Here is a 17,163-nt window from a genome sequence, read left to right on the forward strand (position 1 = left end):
CCTAAATATATCAGGATACATATCTTCTATTGATATTTAACCTAAATATATCAGGATACATATCCTGAATTGATATTTAACCTAAATATATCAGAATACATATCCTATATTGATATTTAACCTAAATATATCAGGATACATATCCTATATTGATATTTGACCTAAATACATCAGGATACATATCTTCTATTGATATTTAACCTAAATACATCAGGATACATATCTTCGATTGATATTTAACCTAAATATATCAGGATACATATCTTATATTGATATTTAATCTAAATATATCAGGATACATATATTCTATTGATATTTAACCTAAATATATCAGGATACATATCCTATATTGATATTTAACCTAAATATATCAGGATACATATCCTATATTGATATTTGACCTAAATACATCAGGATACATATCTTCTATTGATATTTAACCTAAATACATCAGGATACATATCTTCGATTGATATTTAACCTAAATATATCAGGATACATATCTTATATTGATATTTAATCTAAATATATCAGGATACATATCCTATATTGATATTTAACCTAAATATATCAGGATACATATCCTATATTGATATTTAACCTAAATATATCAGGATACATATATTCTATTGATATGTAACCTAAATATATCAGGATACATATCCTATATTGATATTTAACCTAAATATATCAGGATACATATCCTGTATTGATATTTAACCTAAATATATTAGGATACATATCTTCTATTGATATTTAACCTAAATATATCAGGATACATATCTTATATTGATATTTAACCTAAACATATCAGGATACATATCTTCTATTGATATTTAACCTAAATATATCAGGATACATATTCTATATTGATATTTAACCTAAATATATCAGGATACATATCTTCTATTGATATTTAACCTAAATATATCAGGATACATATCTTCTATTGATATTTAACCTAAATATATCAGGATACATATCTTCTATTGATATTTAACCTAAATATATCAGGATACATATCCTATATTGATATTTAACCTAAATATATCAGGATACATATCCTGTATTGATATTTAACCTAAATATATTAGGATACATATCTTCTATTGATATTTAACCTAAATATATCAGGATACATATCTTATATTGATATTTAACCTAAACATATCAGGATACATATCTTCTATTGATATTTAACCTAAATATATCAGGATACATATTCTATATTGATATTTAACCTAAATATATCAGGATACATATCTTCTATTGATATTTAACCTAAATATATCAGGATACATATCTTCTATTGATATTTAACCTAAATACATCAGGATACATATCCTATATTGATATTTAACCTAAATAAATCAGGATACATATCTTCTATTGATATTTAACCTAAATATTTTAGGATACATATCCTATATTGATATTTAACCAAAATATATCAGGATACATATCCTATATTGATATTTAACCTAAATATATCAGGATACATATCTTCTATTGATATTTAACCTAAATATATCAGGATACATATCCTGAATTGATATTTAACCTAAATATATCAGAATACATATCTTCTATTGATATTTAACCTAAATATATCAGGATACATATCCTATATTGATATTTACCCTAAATATATCAGGATACATATCCTACATTGATATTTAAGCTAAATAGATCAGGATACATATCTTCTATTGATATTTAACCTAAATATATATCAGGATACATATCCTATATTGATATTTAACCTAAATATATCAGGATACATATCCTATATTGATATTTAACCTAAATATATCAGGATACATATCTTCTATTGATATTTAACCTAAATATATCAGGATACATATCCTATATTGATATTTAAGCTAAATATATCAGGATACATATCCTGTATTGATATTTAACCTAAACATATCAGGATACATATCCTATATTGATATTTAACCTACATATATAAGGATACATATCTTCGATTGATATTTAACCTAAATATATCAGGATACATATCCTATATTGATATTTACCCTAAATATATCAGGATACATATCCTACATTGATATTTAAGCTAAATAGATCAGGATACATATCTTCTATTGATATTTAACCTAAATATATCAGGATACATATCCTATATTGATATTTAACCTAAATATATCAGGATACATATATTATATTGATATTTAACATAAATATATCAGGATACATATCCTATATTGATATTTAACCTAAATATATCAGGATACATATCCTATATTGATATTTGACCTAAATACATCAGGATACATATCTTCTATTGATATTTAACCTAAATACATCAGGATACATATCCTATATTGATATTTAACCTAAATAAATCAGGATACATATCTTCTATTGATATTTAACCTAAATATTTTAGGATACATATCCTATATTGATATTTAACCTAAATATATCAGGATACATATATTATATTGATATTTAACATAAATATATCAGGATACATATCCTATATTGATATTTAACCTAAATATATCAGGATACATATCTTCTATTGATATTTAACCTAAATACATCAGGATACATATCCTATATTGATATTTAACCTAAATAAATCAGGATACATATCCTATATTGATATTTGACCTAAATACATCAGGATACATATCCTATATTGATATTTAACCTAAATACATCAGGATACATATCTTCTATTGATATTTAACCTAAATACATCAGGATACATATCCTATATTGATATTTAACCTAAATATATCAGGATACATATCCTATATTGATATTTAACCTACATATATCAGGATACATATCTTATATTGATATTTAACCTAAACATATCAGGATACATATCTTCGATTGATATTTAACCTAAATATATCAGGATACATATCTTATATTGATATTTAATCTAAATATATCAGGATACATATCCTATATTGATATTTAACCTAAATATATCAGGATACATATCCTATATTGATATTTAACCTAAATATATCAGGATACATATATTCTATTGATATGTAACCTAAATATATCAGGATACATATCCTATATTGATATTTAACCTAAATATATCAGGATACATATCCTGTTTTGATATTTAACCTAAATATATTAGGATACATATCTTCTATTGATATTTAACCTAAATATATCAGGATACATATCTTATATTGATATTTAACCTAAACATATCAGGATACATATATTCTATTGATATTTAACATAAATATATCAGGATACATATCTTCTATTGATATTTAACCTAAATATATCAGGATACATATCCTATATTGATATTTAACCTAAATATATCAGGATACATATCTTCTATTGATATTTAACCTAAATATATCAGGATACATATCCTATATTGATATTTAACCTAAATATATCAGGATACATATCCTATATTGATATTTGACCTAAATACATCAGGATACATATCTTCTATTGATATTTAACCTAAATACATCAGGATACATATCTTCGATTGATATTTAACCTAAATATATCAGGATACATATCCTATATTGATATTTACCCTAAATATATCAGGATACATATCCTATATTGATATTTAAGCTAAATAGATCAGGATACATATCTTCTATTGATATTTAACCTAAATATATCAGGATACATATCCGAAATTGATATTTAACCTAAATATATCAGGATACATATCCTGTATTGATATTTAACCTAAACATATCAGGATACATATCCTATATTGATATTTAACCTACATATATCAGGATACATATCTTCGATTGATATTTAACCTAAATATATCAGGATACATATCTTCTATTGATATTTAACCTAAATATATCAGGATACATATCTTCTATTGATAGTTAACCTAAATATTTTAGGATACATATCCTATATTGATATTTAACCTAAATATATCAGGATACATATCCTAAATTGATATTTAACCTAAATATATCAGGATACATATCCTATATTGATATTTACCCTAAATATATCAGGATACATATCCTACATTGATATTTAAGCTAAATAGATCAGGATACATATCTTCTATTGATATTTAACCTAAATATATCAGGATACATATCCTATATTGATATTTAACCTAAATATATCAGGATACATATATTCTATTGATATTTAACATAAATATATCAGGATACATATCCTATATTGATATTTAACCTAAATATATCAGGATACATATCCTATATTGATATTTGACCTAAATACATCAGGATACATATCTTCTATTGATATTTAACCTAAATACATCAGGATACATATCCTATATTGATATTTAACCTAAATAAATCAGGATACATATCCTATATTGATATTTGACCTAAATACATCAGGATACATATCCTATATTGATATTTAACCTAAATATATCAGGATACATATCTTCTATTGATATTTAACCTAAATATATCAGGATACATATCCTGAATTGATATTTAACCTAAATATATCAGAATACATATCCTATATTGATATTTAACCTAAATATATCAGGATACATATCCTATATTGATATTTGACCTAAATACATCAGGATACATATCTTCTATTGATATTTAACCTAAATACATCAGGATACATATCTTCGATTGATATTTAACCTAAATATATCAGGATACATATCCTGAATTGATATTTAACATAAATATATCAGGATACATATCCTATATTGATATTTAACCTAAATACATCAGGATACATATCTTCGATTGATATTTAACCTAAATATATCAGGATACATATCTTATATTGATATTTAATCTAAATATATCAGGATACATATATTCTATTGATATTTAACCTAAATATATCAGGATACATATCCTATATTGATATTTAACCTAAATATATCAGGATACATATCCTATATTGATATTTGACCTAAATACATCAGGATACATATCTTCTATTGATATTTAACCTAAATACATCAGGATACATATCTTCGATTGATATTTAACCTAAATATATCAGGATACATATCTTCTATTGATATTTATCTAAATATATCAGGATACATATCCTGAATTGATATTTAACATAAATATATCAGGATACATATCCTATATTGATATTTAACCTAAATATATCAGGATACATATCCTATATTGATATTTGACCTAAATACATCAGGATACATATCCTATATTGATATTTAACCTAAATACATCAGGATACATATCCTATATTGATATTTAACCTAAATATATCAGGATACATATCCTATATTGATATTTAACCTAAATATATCAGGATACATATATTCTATTGATATGTAACCTAAATATATCAGGATACATATCCTATATTGATATTTAACCTAAATATATCAGGATACATATCCTGTATTGATATTTAACCTAAATATATTAGGATACATATCTTCTATTGATATTTAACCTAAATATATCAGGATACATATCTTATATTGATATTTAACCTAAACATATCAGGATACATATCTTCTATTGATATTTAACCTAAATATATCAGGATACATATTCTATATTGATATTTAACCTAAATATATCAGGATACATATCTTCTATTGATATTTAACCTAAATATATCAGGATACATATCTTCTATTGATATTTAACCTAAATATATCAGGATACATATCTTCTATTGATATTTAACCTAAATATATCAGGATACATATCCTATATTGATATTTAACCTAAATATATCAGGATACATATCCTGTATTGATATTTAACCTAAATATATTAGGATACATATCTTCTATTGATATTTAACCTAAATATATCAGGATACATATCTTATATTGATATTTAACCTAAACATATCAGGATACATATCTTCTATTGATATTTAACCTAAATATATCAGGATACATATTCTATATTGATATTTAACCTAAATATATCAGGATACATATCTTCTATTGATATTTAACCTAAATATATCAGGATACATATCTTCTATTGATATTTAACCTAAATACATCAGGATACATATCCTATATTGATATTTAACCTAAATAAATCAGGATACATATCTTCTATTGATATTTAACCTAAATATTTTAGGATACATATCCTATATTGATATTTAACCAAAATATATCAGGATACATATCCTATATTGATATTTAACCTAAATATATCAGGATACATATCTTCTATTGATATTTAACCTAAATATATCAGGATACATATCCTGAATTGATATTTAACCTAAATATATCAGAATACATATCTTCTATTGATATTTAACCTAAATATATCAGGATACATATCCTATATTGATATTTACCCTAAATATATCAGGATACATATCCTACATTGATATTTAAGCTAAATAGATCAGGATACATATCTTCTATTGATATTTAACCTAAATATATATCAGGATACATATCCTATATTGATATTTAACCTAAATATATCAGGATACATATCCTATATTGATATTTAACCTAAATATATCAGGATACATATCTTCTATTGATATTTAACCTAAATATATCAGGATACATATCCTATATTGATATTTAAGCTAAATATATCAGGATACATATCCTGTATTGATATTTAACCTAAACATATCAGGATACATATCCTATATTGATATTTAACCTACATATATAAGGATACATATCTTCGATTGATATTTAACCTAAATATATCAGGATACATATCCTATATTGATATTTACCCTAAATATATCAGGATACATATCCTACATTGATATTTAAGCTAAATAGATCAGGATACATATCTTCTATTGATATTTAACCTAAATATATCAGGATACATATCCTATATTGATATTTAACCTAAATATATCAGGATACATATATTATATTGATATTTAACATAAATATATCAGGATACATATCCTATATTGATATTTAACCTAAATATATCAGGATACATATCCTATATTGATATTTGACCTAAATACATCAGGATACATATCTTCTATTGATATTTAACCTAAATACATCAGGATACATATCCTATATTGATATTTAACCTAAATAAATCAGGATACATATCTTCTATTGATATTTAACCTAAATATTTTAGGATACATATCCTATATTGATATTTAACCTAAATATATCAGGATACATATATTATATTGATATTTAACATAAATATATCAGGATACATATCCTATATTGATATTTAACCTAAATATATCAGGATACATATCTTCTATTGATATTTAACCTAAATACATCAGGATACATATCCTATATTGATATTTAACCTAAATAAATCAGGATACATATCCTATATTGATATTTGACCTAAATACATCAGGATACATATCCTATATTGATATTTAACCTAAATACATCAGGATACATATCTTCTATTGATATTTAACCTAAATACATCAGGATACATATCCTATATTGATATTTAACCTAAATATATCAGGATACATATCCTATATTGATATTTAACCTACATATATCAGGATACATATCTTATATTGATATTTAACCTAAACATATCAGGATACATATCTTCGATTGATATTTAACCTAAATATATCAGGATACATATCTTATATTGATATTTAATCTAAATATATCAGGATACATATCCTATATTGATATTTAACCTAAATATATCAGGATACATATCCTATATTGATATTTAACCTAAATATATCAGGATACATATATTCTATTGATATGTAACCTAAATATATCAGGATACATATCCTATATTGATATTTAACCTAAATATATCAGGATACATATCCTGTTTTGATATTTAACCTAAATATATTAGGATACATATCTTCTATTGATATTTAACCTAAATATATCAGGATACATATCTTATATTGATATTTAACCTAAACATATCAGGATACATATATTCTATTGATATTTAACATAAATATATCAGGATACATATCTTCTATTGATATTTAACCTAAATATATCAGGATACATATCCTATATTGATATTTAACCTAAATATATCAGGATACATATCTTCTATTGATATTTAACCTAAATATATCAGGATACATATCCTATATTGATATTTAACCTAAATATATCAGGATACATATCCTATATTGATATTTGACCTAAATACATCAGGATACATATCTTCTATTGATATTTAACCTAAATACATCAGGATACATATCTTCGATTGATATTTAACCTAAATATATCAGGATACATATCCTATATTGATATTTACCCTAAATATATCAGGATACATATCCTATATTGATATTTAAGCTAAATAGATCAGGATACATATCTTCTATTGATATTTAACCTAAATATATCAGGATACATATCCGAAATTGATATTTAACCTAAATATATCAGGATACATATCCTGTATTGATATTTAACCTAAACATATCAGGATACATATCCTATATTGATATTTAACCTACATATATCAGGATACATATCTTCGATTGATATTTAACCTAAATATATCAGGATACATATCTTCTATTGATATTTAACCTAAATATATCAGGATACATATCTTCTATTGATAGTTAACCTAAATATTTTAGGATACATATCCTATATTGATATTTAACCTAAATATATCAGGATACATATCCTAAATTGATATTTAACCTAAATATATCAGGATACATATCCTATATTGATATTTACCCTAAATATATCAGGATACATATCCTACATTGATATTTAAGCTAAATAGATCAGGATACATATCTTCTATTGATATTTAACCTAAATATATCAGGATACATATCCTATATTGATATTTAACCTAAATATATCAGGATACATATATTCTATTGATATTTAACATAAATATATCAGGATACATATCCTATATTGATATTTAACCTAAATATATCAGGATACATATCCTATATTGATATTTGACCTAAATACATCAGGATACATATCTTCTATTGATATTTAACCTAAATACATCAGGATACATATCCTATATTGATATTTAACCTAAATAAATCAGGATACATATCCTATATTGATATTTGACCTAAATACATCAGGATACATATCCTATATTGATATTTAACCTAAATATATCAGGATACATATCTTCTATTGATATTTAACCTAAATATATCAGGATACATATCCTGAATTGATATTTAACCTAAATATATCAGAATACATATCCTATATTGATATTTAACCTAAATATATCAGGATACATATCCTATATTGATATTTGACCTAAATACATCAGGATACATATCTTCTATTGATATTTAACCTAAATACATCAGGATACATATCTTCGATTGATATTTAACCTAAATATATCAGGATACATATCCTGAATTGATATTTAACATAAATATATCAGGATACATATCCTATATTGATATTTAACCTAAATACATCAGGATACATATCTTCGATTGATATTTAACCTAAATATATCAGGATACATATCTTATATTGATATTTAATCTAAATATATCAGGATACATATATTCTATTGATATTTAACCTAAATATATCAGGATACATATCCTATATTGATATTTAACCTAAATATATCAGGATACATATCCTATATTGATATTTGACCTAAATACATCAGGATACATATCTTCTATTGATATTTAACCTAAATACATCAGGATACATATCTTCGATTGATATTTAACCTAAATATATCAGGATACATATCTTCTATTGATATTTATCTAAATATATCAGGATACATATCCTGAATTGATATTTAACATAAATATATCAGGATACATATCCTATATTGATATTTAACCTAAATATATCAGGATACATATCCTATATTGATATTTGACCTAAATACATCAGGATACATATCCTATCTTGATATTTAACCTAAATACATCAGGATACATATCCTATATTGATATTTAACCTAAATATATCAGGATACATATCCTATATTGATATTTAACCTAAATATATCAGGATACATATCTTCTATTGATATTTAACCTAAATATATCAGGATACATATCCTATATTGATATTTAACCTAAATATATCAGGATACATATCCGAAATTGATATTTAACCTAAATATATCAGGATACATATCCTGTATTGATATTTAACCTAAACATATCAGGATACATATCCTATATTGATATTTAACCTACATATATCAGGATACATATCTTCGATTGATATTTAACCTAAATATATCAGGATACATATCTTCTATTGATATTTAACCTAAATATATCAGGATACATATCTTCTATTGATATTTAACCTAAATATTTTAGGATACATATCCTATATTGATATTTAACCTAAATATATCAGGATACATATCCTAAATTGATATTTAACCTAAATATATCAGGATACATATCCTATATTGATATTTACCCTAAATATATCAGGATACATATCCTACATTGATATTTAAGCTAAATAGATCAGGATACATATCTTCTATTGATATTTAACCTAAATATATCAGGATACATATCCTATATTGATATTTAACCTAAATATATCAGGATACATATATTCTATTGATATTTAACATAAATATATCAGGATACATATCCTATATTGATATTTAACCTAAATATATCAGGATACATATCCTATATTGATATTTGACCTAAATACATCAGGATACATATCTTCTATTGATATTTAACCTAAATACATCAGGATACATATCCTATATTGATATTTAACCTAAATAAATCAGGATACATATCTTCTATTGATATTTAACCTAAATATTTTAGGATACATATCCTATATTGATATTTAACCTAAATATATCAGGATACATATCCTATATTGATATTTAACCTAAATATATCAGGATACATATCTTCTATTGATATTTAACCTAAATATATCAGGATACATATCCTGAATTGATATTTAACCTAAATATATCAGAATACATATCTTCTATTGATATTTAACCTAAATATATCAGGATACATATCCTATATTGATATTTAACCTAAATATATCAGGATACATATCTTCTATTGATATTTATCTAAATATATCAGGATACATATCCTGAATTGATATTTAACCTAAATATATCAGGATACATATCCTATATTTATATTTAACCTAAATATATTAGGATACATATCTTCTATTGATATTTAACCTAAATATATCAGGATACATATCTTATATTGATATTTAACCTAAACATATCAGGATACATATATTCTATTGATATTTAACATAAATATATCAGGATACATATCTTCTATTGATATTTAACCTAAATATATCAGGATACATATCCTATATTGATATTTAACCTAAATAAATCAGGATACATATCTTCTATTGATATTTAACCTAAATATTTTAGGATACATATCCTATATTGATATTTAACCTAAATAAATCAGGATACATATCCTATATTGATATTTAACCTAAATATATCAGGATACATATCCTAAATTGATATTTAACCTAAATATATCAGGATACATATCCTATATTGATATTTACCCTAAATATATCAGGATACATATCCTACATTGATATTTAAGCTAAATAGATCAGGATACATATCTTCTATTGATATTTAACCTAAATATATCAGGATACATATCCTATATTGATATTTAACCTAAATATATCAGGATACATATATTCTATTGATATTTAACATAAATATATCAGGATACATATCCTATATTGATATTTAACCTAAATATATCAGGATACATATCCTATATTGATATTTGACCTAAATACATCAGGATACATATCTTCTATTGATATTTAACCTAAATACATCAGGATACATATCCTATATTGATATTTAACCTAAATAAATCAGGATACATATCTTCTATTGATATTTAACCTAAATATTTTAGGATACATATCCTATATTGATATTTAACCTAAATATATCAGGATACATATCCTGAATTGATATTTAACATAAATATATCAGGATACATATCCTATATTGATATTTAACCTAAATATATCAGGATACATATCCTATATTGATATTTGACCTAAATACATCAGGATACATATCCTATATTGATATTTAACCTAAATACATCAGGATACATATCCTATATTTATATTTAACCTAAATATATCAGGATACATATCCTAGATTGATATTTAACCTAAATATATCAGGATACATATATTCTATTGATATTTAACCTAAATATATCAGGATACATATCCTATATTGATATTTAACCTAAATATATCAGGATACATATCCTATATTGATATTTGACCTAAATACATCAGGATACATATCTTCTATTGATATTTAACCTAAATACATCAGGATACATATCTTCGATTGATATTTAACCTAAATATATCAGGATACATATCTTATATTGATATTTAATCTAAATATATCAGGATACATATATTCTATTGATATTTAACCTAAATATATCAGGATACATATCCTATATTGATATTTAACCTAAATATATCAGGATACATATCCTATATTGATATTTGACCTAAATACATCAGGATACATATCTTCTATTGATATTTAACCTAAATACATCAGGATACATATCTTCGATTGATATTTAACCTAAATATATCAGGATACATATCTTCTATTGATATTTATCTAAATATATCAGGATACATATCCTGAATTGATATTTAACATAAATATATCAGGATACATATCCTATATTGATATTTAACCTAAATATATCAGGATACATATCCTATATTGATATTTGACCTAAATACATCAGGATACATATCCTATATTGATATTTAACCTAAATACATCAGGATACATATCCTATATTGATATTTAAACTAAATATATCAGGATACATATCCTATATTGATATTTAACCTAAATATATCAGGATACATATCTTCTATTGATATTTAACCTAAATATATCAGGATACATATCCTATATTGATATTTAACCTAAATATATCAGGATACATATCCGAAATTGATATTTAACCTAAATATATCAGGATACATATCCTGTATTGATATTTAACCTAAACATATCAGGATACATATCCTATATTGATATTTAACCTACATATATCAGGATACATATCTTCGATTGATATTTAACCTAAATATATCAGGATACATATCTTCTATTGATATTTAACCTAAATATATCAGGATACATATCTTCTATTGATATTTAACCTAAATATTTTAGGATACATATCCTATATTGATATTTAACCTAAATATATCAGGATACATATCCTAAATTGATATTTAACCTAAATATATCAGGATACATATCCTATATTGATATTTACCCTAAATATATCAGGATACATATCCTACATTGATATTTAAGCTAAATAGATCAGGATACATATCTTCTATTGATATTTAACCTAAATATATCAGGATACATATCCTATATTGATATTTAACCTAAATATATCAGGATACATATATTCTATTGATATTTAACATAAATATATCAGGATACATATCCTATATTGATATTTAACCTAAATATATCAGGATACATATCCTATATTGATATTTGACCTAAATACATCAGGATACATATCTTCTATTGATATTTAACCTAAATACATCAGGATACATATCCTATATTGATATTTAACCTAAATAAATCAGGATACATATCTTCTATTGATATTTAACCTAAATATTTTAGGATACATATCCTATATTGATATTTAACCTAAATATATCAGGATACATATCCTATATTGATATTTAACCTAAATATATCAGGATACATATCTTCTATTGATATTTAACCTAAATATATCAGGATACATATCCTGAATTGATATTTAACCTAAATATATCAGAATACATATCTTCTATTGATATTTAACCTAAATATATCAGGATACATATCCTATATTGATATTTAACCTAAATATATCAGGATACATATCTTCTATTGATATTTATCTAAATATATCAGGATACATATCCTGAATTGATATTTAACCTAAATATATCAGGATACATATCCTATATTTATATTTAACCTAAATATATTAGGATACATATCTTCTATTGATATTTAACCTAAATATATCAGGATACATATCTTATATTGATATTTAACCTAAACATATCAGGATACATATATTCTATTGATATTTAACATAAATATATCAGGATACATATCTTCTATTGATATTTAACCTAAATATATCAGGATACATATCCTATATTGATATTTAACCTAAATAAATCAGGATACATATCTTCTATTGATATTTAACCTAAATATTTTAGGATACATATCCTATATTGATATTTAACCTAAATATATCAGGATACATATCCTATATTGATATTTAACCTAAATATATCAGGATACATATCCTAAATTGATATTTAACCTAAATATATCAGGATACATATCCTATATTGATATTTACCCTAAATATATCAGGATACATATCCTACATTGATATTTAAGCTAAATAGATCAGGATACATATCTTCTATTGATATTTAACCTAATATATCAGGATACATATCCTATATTGATATTTAACCTAAATATATCAGGATACATATATTCTATTGATATTTAACATAAATATATCAGGATACATATCCTATATTGATATTTAACCTAAATATATCAGGATACATATCCTATATTGATATTTGACCTAAATACATCAGGATACATATCTTCTATTGATATTTAACCTAAATACATCAGGATACATATCCTATATTGATATTTAACCTAAATAAATCAGGATACATATCTTCTATTGATATTTAACCTAAATATTTTAGGATACATATCCTATATTGATATTTAACCTAAATATATCAGGATACATATCCTATATTGATATTTAACCTAAATATATCAGGATACATATCTTCTATTGATATTTAACCTAAATATATCAGGATACATATCCTGAATTGATATTTAACCTAAATATATCAGAATACATATCTTCTATTGATATTTAACCTAAATATATCAGGATACATATCCTATATTGATATTTAACCTAAATATATCAGGATACATATCTTCTATTGATATTTATCTAAATATATCAGGATACATATCCTGAATTGATATTTAACCTAAATATATCAGGATACATATCCTATATTTATATTTAACCTAAATATATTAGGATACATATCTTCTATTGATATTTAACCTAAATATATCAGGATACATATCTTATATTGATATTTAACCTAAACATATCAGGATACATATATTCTATTGATATTTAACATAAATATATCAGGATACATATCTTCTATTGATATTTAACCTAAATATATCAGGATACATATCCTATATTGATATTTAACCTAAATATATCAGGATACATATCTTCTATTGATATTTAACCTAAATATATCAGGATACATATCCTATATTGATATTTAACCTAAATATATCAGGATACATATCTTCTATTGATATTTAACCTAAATATATCAGGATACATATCCTATATTGATATTTAACCTAAATATATCAGGATACATATCTTCTATTGATATTTATCTAAATATATCAGGATACATATCCTGAATTGATATTTAACCTAAATATATCAGGATACATATCCTATATTTATATTTAACCTAAATATATCAGGATACATATCTTCTATTGATATTTAACCTAAATATATCAGGATACATATCCTATATTGATATTTACCCTAAATATATCAGGATACATATCCTACATTGATATTTAAGCTAAATAGATCAGTATACATATCTTCTATTGATATTTAACCTAAATATATCAGGATACATATCCTATATTGGTATTTAACCTAAATATATCAGGATACATATATTATATTGATATTTAACATAAATATATCAGGATACATATCCTATATTGATATTTAACCTAAATATATTAGGATACATATCCTATATTGATATTTGACCTAAATACATCAGGATACATATCTTCTATTGATATTTAACCTAAATACATCAGGATACATATCTTCGATTGATATTTAACCTAAATATATCAGGATACATATCTTATATTGATATTTAATCTAAATATATCAGGATACATATCCTATATTGATATTTAACCTAAATATATCAGGATACATATATTCTATTGATATTTAACCTAAATATATCAGGATACATATCCTATATTGATATTTAACCTAAATATATCAGGATACATATCCTATATTGATATTTGACCTAAATACATCAGGATACATATCTTCTATTGATATTTAACCTAAATACATCAGGATACATATCTTCGATTGATATTTAACCTAAATATATCAGGATACATATCCTATATTGATATTTGACCTAAATACATCAGGATACATATCTTCTATTGATATTTAACCTAAATACATCAGGATACATATCTTCGATTGATATTTAACCTAAATATATCAGGATACATATCCTATATTGATATTTACCCTAAATATATCAGGATACATATCCTATATTGATATTTGACCTAAATACATCAGGATACATATCTTCTATTGATATTTAACCTAAATACATCAGGATACATATCCTATATTGATATATAACCTAAATAAATCAGGATACATATCTTCTATTGATATTTAACCTAAATATTTTAGGATACATATCCTATATTGATATTTAACCTAAATATATCAGGATACATATCCTATATTGATATTTAACCTAAATATATCAGGATACATATCTTCTATTGATATTTAACCTAAATATATCAGGATACATATCTTCTATTGATATTTAACCTAAATATATCAGGATACATATCCTATATTGATATTTAACCTAAATATATCAGGATACATATATTCTATTGATATTTAACATAAATATATCAGGATACATATCCTATATTGATATTTAACCTAAATATATCAGGATACATATCCTATATTGATATTTGACCTAAATACATCAGGATACATATCTTCTATTGATATTTAACCTAAATACATCAGGATACATATCCTATATTGATATTTAACCTAAATAAATCAGGATACATATCTTCTATTGATATTTAACCTAAATATTTTAGGATACATATCCTATATTGATATTTAACCTAAATATATCAGGATACATATCCTATATTGATATTTAACCTAAAT

The sequence above is a fragment of the Dunckerocampus dactyliophorus genome, chromosome 5, assembly GCF_027744805.1.
Source record: "Dunckerocampus dactyliophorus isolate RoL2022-P2 chromosome 5, RoL_Ddac_1.1, whole genome shotgun sequence".
Lineage (NCBI taxonomy): Eukaryota > Metazoa > Chordata > Actinopteri > Syngnathiformes > Syngnathidae > Dunckerocampus > Dunckerocampus dactyliophorus.